The following is an 8,820-nucleotide window of genomic DNA, read 5'->3' on the forward strand; positions in this document are numbered from 1 at the left end:
CGGCGGATTTCAAAGTCCTGGAAGCGCGACTAGGGTGTTTTTTTGGCGCCGGCGCCGAAAAAGTGGCCTGGGGAGGCCTGTTGTGGGCACAGCTGAAAATGCTCTAAGGAGTTGGTCTTACTTAGATTTTGCAACATGCCAGTACTTTCGCTTTCTAAAAAAAAAAAAAATTATTTACACTAGTAGATTTCTAGCTGGCCATGGGCATGTGACTGCAGAACAAATGGGTTAGCAAATATAGTACTCCCTTTATAGTGATCTAAATGTTTTTATATTTCTTTATGAAAAATGTAACATTCTAATTGCACGAAAATTTTCATCCTAGCTGGCTGCGAAGCACGAGAAACGTGCGGCTTCAAAAATCTCACGTCAAAACCAAGACTTGAGGTGCTGCATGCTTGCATCGCACCACATGTGGAGTGGGACACTGCAAAGTATACCCACGTGGTTGCATGGGCACTGATCTGCGCCAGTGCACCGGCCCAACTGTTGGGACGGTCTAGCCCGAACCGTCAGATCCAGTGCACTTCGACCGTCCGATCTGCTTGTTGACTTCCATCTCCTTCGTCCTCTTCGTGCGCTGCGCAGGCGCCGCCCCCTGCTCGCGTGGATGTCATCCCTTCCGCCGACCACCACCCCCTCGCCTGGAACTCCTCCCTCCGTCGGTCGCCGCCCTCGTCGCCGGTGCTCGCCGCCCTCGTCGCTGGTGCTCGCCATCACAGCACACCGTCCTTGCCGGTTCCAGCAAGACGGCGTCGCAATCACGCCCAACGTCCCTATCCTTGCAACACTTAGCCGTCGCCGCCATATCACGTCCGTCGCAGCACCATCGTGTCGCCGGCCGCAACTCTGACCGTCGTCGTCGATGCTCGCTGCCCGAGGTTGCACGAACAAAGGCCGCCCAAATCAACGCCATTTAGATGGATGTAGCAAAAACTTCGCTGGTGGTAGCAAAAAATAGCGACGGTTGCAGCAAAATCATTGTCGCCATTGTCTAGTATCACATCTGAGCCATTAATGGATGTAGCAAATTTTCTCGTTGGTCGTAGCAAAAGCCGACGACCGTTGCACAAAATAACCTCCGTCGTCATGGGGACGTAGCTCCGTCAACGAAACATACAGCCGGATGCAGCTTTCCATGGTAGCAAAAATGTGTCGTTGAATGGATGTAGCAAAAAAAAGCATCGGTCGTAGCAAAAAATGACAACGGTTGCAGCAAATCATCATCGCCGGCGGCACGAGGTCACAGCTCCGCCGTGATGGATGTAGCAAAAACCCTCACCGGCAGTAGCAAAATCTATCTATGGTTGAAGCTTTTTTAGTTGGGCAGTGCCGATTGAAACTTTTCTACCTATGGTTGAAGCTTCTTTCAACTGTGGTTGAAGTTTTTTTAGATCACGGATGCAGCACTGTATACACGCGGTTCCGGCCATGACAGCAGGTAGCTGTGGCATCTCTGCTATCCTAGCAGCAGGCAGTCGTTGCAGTTTCATGACGACAGCAGTTTCAGCACCGTCGGTCATCTTTACGTTGGCCCCGATCCATGCCGTTTGAAGCACCGGTGCAAGCAGCTGGGAGTAAAAACATCAAAGCTTCGTCGTTCATGGCGAGAAAGAAAGAAGGCTGCGAGGGAAAGAAAGGAGAGGATGCGGAGAAGAAGATAAGGTAGTTTGAAAAAAATATTATATGTGAGCCTGCCTATGTCTAGCGCGGGGGATCGCTAGACCCACGATTAAAAGGGATCACACGATCTGCACGGGTCCGGTCGAAAGCTTCGGCCGGTCTGCCGGCTGGAAACATTTCCCTGGTTGCATTGCATGGGAGCATGTCATGCATGATTTGTTTTGCACAGAGAAGGAACAAAACAAGAGTCTGCACGCACGGCCGGTGAACGAAACAAAAGTCTCTCGCGTCGACCCGTCCACATAGCACAGCGGCTTTGCAAATTCACTCCGCTGACTTCCAAACAGCACAGCGGTTGGGAGGCCGACCACGCGAGCTTCAAGTCTCCGAGGACTAAAAGGTGGTCGGCGCCGGCACTGGACTAGCACCAAACCATCTTCGTAGGCCGGACAGGTATTCAGATACCTATTCCCTCCGTTTAGAATTACTTGTCGCAGAAATGAATGTAGACATATTTTAGTTCTAGATACACCTATTTCCGAGACAAGACGAACGGAGGGAGTACATACATTTGCAATTTTGCATGCGTGCGTGCTTCGTAGAGTTCTCAAAAGATCAAGATCGAAGAGCACGCTCGTTTGCTTCCTGCAATGGAGAATCGCGGCGGCCGCTGCACAGCTTGTTTGTCGCCAGCGTGGTGGCTCTTGTTTTTCTTTATTTGCAAAAATAATTCAAATCTATTATTAAAGTACAAAGAACCTCAAACATAATAAAAATTACATCAAAATACTGAGACCACCGAAGGATTATTATCGCCGTCAGAACGAGCCACCGATACGCCATCATCATGGCTCTCGTTGACTTAAGATCTTCGCCGCACGCTTCATGCGGTGCGCCGATGCAGCGTGGCCCATGCCGTAAAAGCAGAAATATCACAAGTATGGTCGTGCCTTGGGCAGCGATCGGACATGCAACACCTTTAATGTTGCTTTACGTCTAATATTGGTGAAACAAACCTCACGCCAATGTATTTTTCTTGTGTTTTGGATGTGTATGTACGGAAGAACAATCAACATGGGGCAAGTCATCTGAAAAAATTATTTTCATCAGTCAATTCCTATCAGCCGTTGGATAGTACAAAACAAATGGTCAAGATTGCATCTTCAACCTCCTGCTGCTTGCTTCTTCAACTTCAAACCGCCTCGTTGCCGCTTGCTTCTGCCGCCCGCGGCCCGCAGCGCTTCGCGCACACTCGCCACACCGCCCTCCCCCCATCCACGGCCCACCGTCGTGCTGCTGGCCATCCCTCTAGCCCCGATGCCGATGGAGATTTTTCCCGACGACCATGCACTACCGCCGTGCTGCCACCCCCACCACCGCTGTCCTCCGGCGAACTTCTTCGCCCTTCTAAAAATCGACTGACCCAAAACCGAAGTCGGTCAACTGATGACATTTAGCTAATGTGTCTATTGACCCAAAACCGAAGTCAATCAACTGATGACATTTAGCTAATGTGTCTATTGACCCAAAACCGAAGTCAGTCGATTGACATTTAGCTAATGTGTCTATTGTTTGTTCAAGTGTCTGTTCAAGAAGCCTTTCTTCCTTCTTTGTTCTTCTTCGTGTTGGCTTGTCCGTACCCGAAACAGAACATGTAATTCTTGTTCTGCTCGTTCTGGAAGGTTCTGGAAGCTGCGGAATCAATCCCGCCTGGGGCCCTCATCTTTCGTATGGTTCAATGATGCCGAATCAATCCATCTTGTGGCCTACATCTTGTAATAATCATGGTAAATGCTGAATCAGGGACCGTACTAAATGATGTTAAACACGTCGGATGCTATGATAGACAATCGGTACGTTCCTCCCTGTTCCAAATACATGTAATATCTTGCCCTCTCATGTTCGGCACTAATGGAGAAAATGATGAATGCGGTCAGGACTTCAGTGATACCCATTCCGGCAAGATTTACCGCATTCCAGATCCGCGGGGTTCTGATTTCAGGATTAGCTAGAGCTAGGAGCAGAAAGCACTTGTTTGCAATCTACCCTTGTCTTATGTTTTTCCATGTTTTTTGTGGTATCTCCTGGCGGGTTTTCCCTAGTATATCGGACGTACCAGTGAACTATTAAGCCGTAAAAAGATGACTTGCATTTGTGCATAATCTATGGTTTCTTGCAAACTGTTTGCTTGTATTTTTCACTATAGAAACTCAAATGATGCATGGTTTCTTGAAATTAGTAAGTGTTTTAAAATGCAAGTGATCTTTGGGGAACTCACATTTCACAAGCACTCAACATTGGAGATACTAGGCTTGGCACGCACATGCTCACCAGTCACTAAACACTTCCTATGGATTTGGAAGCAAAGGGCCACGATGTGTCTCCGGTGTGTAGCTATATCCCACTTCCTATGGATCGGAGAGGGGAATGACCACAAGAATAACACATGAAGGGACGAGCGAGCTGAACACAGGGAGGGGTTGCTCGTTGAGAAGCTCGATACTCCTTGTGCTGGCATACCCGGCCACGGAAGGTATATCATGGCCAAATCAAGAGGATGGTCAAGTTGTTGGGGTAAAAGGAGTAGATGACTACTGGAGTAATCGGCAAGATGCCGGAGCATGAGAATGGTGTCGTTTTCTATCCTTCTCCATCAAATTTCCCCAAGGCATCCCATTCTTAAGGCACACATCAAAACTCTGATTCCTAGTTACATGTTCTTCCATTTTGGCTTCTCCTTTCTTAAAATGGCTACTATGTATCATTCTACTAGACCTTTTTCTCTCCTCGGTGATTTGCTTGGGTCGTTACCAATACCGCTTCTCTATTGTAGATGGTTTGATGAATCAATATTATGTAGCGAAGACTCAAATATGAGTGGTATATAAAGACAGCAAAAAGTGCATTCATGGTCGAGGAGTTGCGCAATGAAAGGTCCATGGGTGCATTTCATTCGGTCGGACTCTTCAAAATACTTTAACTGAGAGCACCTCTGTTTTTGTGCACATGAATAGAGCATTCGCAAAGTAGCATCCTACTATTATTGAAAAACATCCAGTGGGTGTAGAGTCACTCCTAATAGATTTTGTATCATGCCATTATACTATTTGACCAAAGCAGAGGGCTAGGTTACAACATGTACGAGACACATGAGCTCTCTCTCCTGAAACCCATCTAGGGTTAGGCCGCCTCCACCCTCTCCCTACCGCCATCGAATCACCACCGGACAAAGCCCAGGCGGGGGGAGGATGGCAGCGACGGGGCATCCCTCCCACGTGGTTATGGGCATGGTTGCAACGGTTCTCGTGTGGCATCCAGGTGGAGATGGTGGTGACCTTGGCTGGTGATAACCCACAAGTATATGGGATCGCAACAGTTTTCGAGGGTAGAGTATTCAACCCAAATTTATTTATTCGACACAAGGGGAGCCAAAGAATATTCTCAAGTATTAGCAGATGAGTTGTCAATCAACCACACCTGGAAACTTAGTATCTGCAGCAAAGTGTTTAGTAGCAAAGTAATATGATAGTAGTGGAACGGTAGCAAAAGGCAACTATAGCAAAAGTAATATTTTTAGTGTTTTGTAGTGATGATAGCAATAGCAACGGAAAAGTAAATAAGGGAAGAGCAATATATGGAAAACTCGTAGGCAATGGATCAGTGATAGAGAATTATGCCGGATGTGGTTCATCATGTAACAGTCATAACCTAGTGTGACACATAACTAGCTCCAATTCATCAATGTAATGTAGGCATGTATTCCGAATATAGTCATACGTGCTTATGGAAAAGAACTTGTATGACATCTTTTGTCCTACCCTCCCGTGGCAGTGGGGTCCTAGTGGAAACTAAGGGATATTAAGGCCTCCTTTTAATAGAGTACCGGACCAAAGCATTAACAAATAGTGAATACATGAACTCCTCAAACTACGGTCATCACCGGGAGTGGTCCCGATTATTGTCACTTCGGGGTTGCCGGATCATAACAGGTAGTAGGTGACTATACACTTGCAAGATAGGATCAAGAACTCACATATATTCATGAAAACATATTAGGTTCAGATCTGAAATCATGGCACTCGGGCCCTAGTGACAAGCATTAAGCATAGCAAAGTCATAGCAACATCAATCTCAGAACATAGTGGATACTGTTGGAAATATGCCCTAGAGGCAATAATAAATTAGTTATTATTATATTATATTTCATTGTTCATGATAATCGTTTATTATCCATGCTAGAATTGTATTGATAGGAAACTCAGATACATGTGTGGATACATAGACAACACCATGTCCCTAGTAAGCCTCTAGTTGACTAGCTCGTTGATCAATAGATGGTTACAGTTTCCTGACCATGGACATTGGATGTCGTTGATAACGGGATCACATCATTAGGAGAATAATGTGATGGACAAGACCCAATCCTAAGCCTAGCACAAAGATCGTGTAGTTCGTATGCTAAAGCTTTTCTAATGTCAAGTATCATTTCCTTAGACCATGAGATTGTGCAACTCCCGGATACCGTAGGAGTGCTTTGGGTGTGCCAAACGTCACAACGTAACTGGGTGGCTATAAAGGTACACTACGGGTATCTCTGAAAGTGTCTGTTGGGTTGGCACGAATCGAGACTGGGATTTGTCACTCTGTGTAACGGAGAGGTATCTCTGGGCCCACTCGGTAGGACATCATCATAATGTGCACAATGTGACCAAGGAGTTGATCACGGGATGATGTGTTATGGAACGAGTAAAGAGACTTGCCGGTAACGGGATTGAACAAGGTATCGGATCCCGACGATCAAATCTCGGGCAAGTATCATACCGATAGACAAAGGGAATTGTATACGGGATTGATTGAATCCTTGACATCGTGGTTCATCCGATGAGATCATCGTAGAGCATGTGGGAGACAACATGGGTATCCAGATCTCGCTGTTGGTTATTGACCGGAGAGTTGTCTCGGCCATGTCTGCATGACTCCCGAGCCCGTAGGGTCTACACACTTAAGGTTCGATGACGCTAGGGTTATAGGGAATAGATGTACGTGGTTACTGAATGTTGTTCGGAGTCCCGGATGAGAGCCCGGATGTCACGAGGAGTTCCGGAATGGTCCGGAGGTAAAGATTTATATATGGGAAGTCATCATACGGTCACCGGAATAATTCGGGGGTTACCGGTATTGTACCGGGACCACCGGAGGGGTTCCGGGGGTCCACCTGCCCCGGAGGGCCCTATGAGCTGTGTGTGGAGAGGGACCAGCCCCTTAGTGGGCTGGGCGCCTCCCCCCAGGGCCCATGCGCCTAGGGTTGGGGGAACCCTAAAGGGGGGCGCCCTCCTTGCCTTGGGGGGCAAGGCAACCCCCTGGCCGCCGCCCCCTCCTCAGATTGGATCTGAGGGGCCCGGCCCCCTCTCCCTTGCCCATATATATATGTGGGGGTGGGAGGGCAGCCGCACCCAAGTTCTGGCGTAGCCCTCCCCGTCTCCCAAGTCCTTCTCCTCTCCCGCGATGCTTGGCGAAGCCCTGCAGGATTGCCACGCTCCTCCTTCACCACCACGCCATCGTGCTGCTGCTGGATGGAGTCTTCCCCAACCTCTCCTTCTCCCCTTGCTGGATCAAGGCGTGGGAGACGTCACTGGGCTGCACGTGTGTTGAACGCGGAGGAGCCGTTGTTCGACGCTTAGATCGGAATCAACCGCGATCTGAATCGCTGCGAGTACGACTCCTTCATCCGCGTTCTTGCAACGCTTCCGTTTAGCGATCTACAAGGGTATGTAGATGCACTCTCCTTCCCCTCGTTGCTAGATTACTCCATAGATTGATCTTGGTGATGCGTAGAAAATTTTAAATTTCTGCTACGATCCCCAACAGTGGCATCATGAGCTAGGTCTATGCGTAGTTTCTATGCACGAGTAGAACACAAAGCAGTTGTGGGCATCGATATTGTCAATTTACTTGCCGTTACTAGTCTTATCTTGATTCGGCGGCATCGTGGGATGACCGACATGCTTACGTGAGACTGGTTCCACCGACCGACATGCACTAGTTGCATAAGGTGGCTAGCGGGTGTTTGTCTCTCCCACTTTAGTCGGATCGGATTCAATGAAAAGGGTCCTTATGAAGGGTAAATAGAAATTGGCATATCACGTTGTGGTTTTCGCGTAGGTAAGAAACGTTCTTGCTAGAAACCTATAGGAGCCACGTAAAAACTTGCAACAACAATTAGAGGACGTCTAACTTGTTTTGCAGCATATGCCTTGTGATGTGATATGGCCAAAAGGATGTGATGTATGAGATTGATCATGTTCTTGTAATAGGAATCACGACTTGCATGTCGATGAGTATGACAACTGGCAGGAGCCATAGGAGTTGTCTTAATTTATTTATGACCTGCGTGTCAACATAAACGTCATGTAATTACTTTACGTTATTGCTAAAGCGTTAGCCATAGTAGTAGAAGTAATAGATGACGAGACAACTTCAAGAAGACACGATGATGGAGATCATGGTGTCATGCCGGTGACAACGATGATCATGGAGCCCCGAAGATGGAGATCAAAAGGAGCAAAATGATATTGGCCATATCATGTCACTATTTGATTGCATGTGATGTTTATCATGTTTTTACATCTTATTTGCTTAGAACGACGGTAGCTTAAATAAGATGATCCCTCACTAAAATTTCAAGAAAAGTGTTCCCCCTAACTGTGCACCGTTGCGAAGGTTCGTTGTTTCGAAGCACCACGTGATGATCGGGTGTGATAGATTCTAACGTTCGAATACAACGGGTGTTGACGAGCCTAGCATGTACAGACATGGCCTCGGGACACATGCGGAACACTTAGGTTGACTTGACGAGCCTAGCATGTACAGGCATGGCCTCGGAACACGGAAGACCGAAAGGTCGAACATGAGTCGTATAGAAGATACGATCAACATGAGATGTTCACCGTTGATGACTAGTCCGTCTCACGTGATGATCGGACACGGCCTAGTCGATTCGGATCATGTTTCACTTAGATGACTAGAGGGATGTCTATCTGAGTGGGAGTTCATTAAATAATTTGATTAGATGAACTCAATTATCATGAACATAGTCTAAATTGTCTTTGCAAATATGTTGTAGACAAATAGCTCACGTTGTAGCTCCCTGTTTCAATACGTTCCTGGAGAAAAGATTAAGTTGAAAGATATTGTAAG

This window comes from Triticum dicoccoides, chromosome 3A (assembly GCF_002162155.2).
Source record: "Triticum dicoccoides isolate Atlit2015 ecotype Zavitan chromosome 3A, WEW_v2.0, whole genome shotgun sequence".
In the NCBI taxonomy this organism is placed as follows: domain Eukaryota; kingdom Viridiplantae; phylum Streptophyta; class Magnoliopsida; order Poales; family Poaceae; genus Triticum; species Triticum dicoccoides.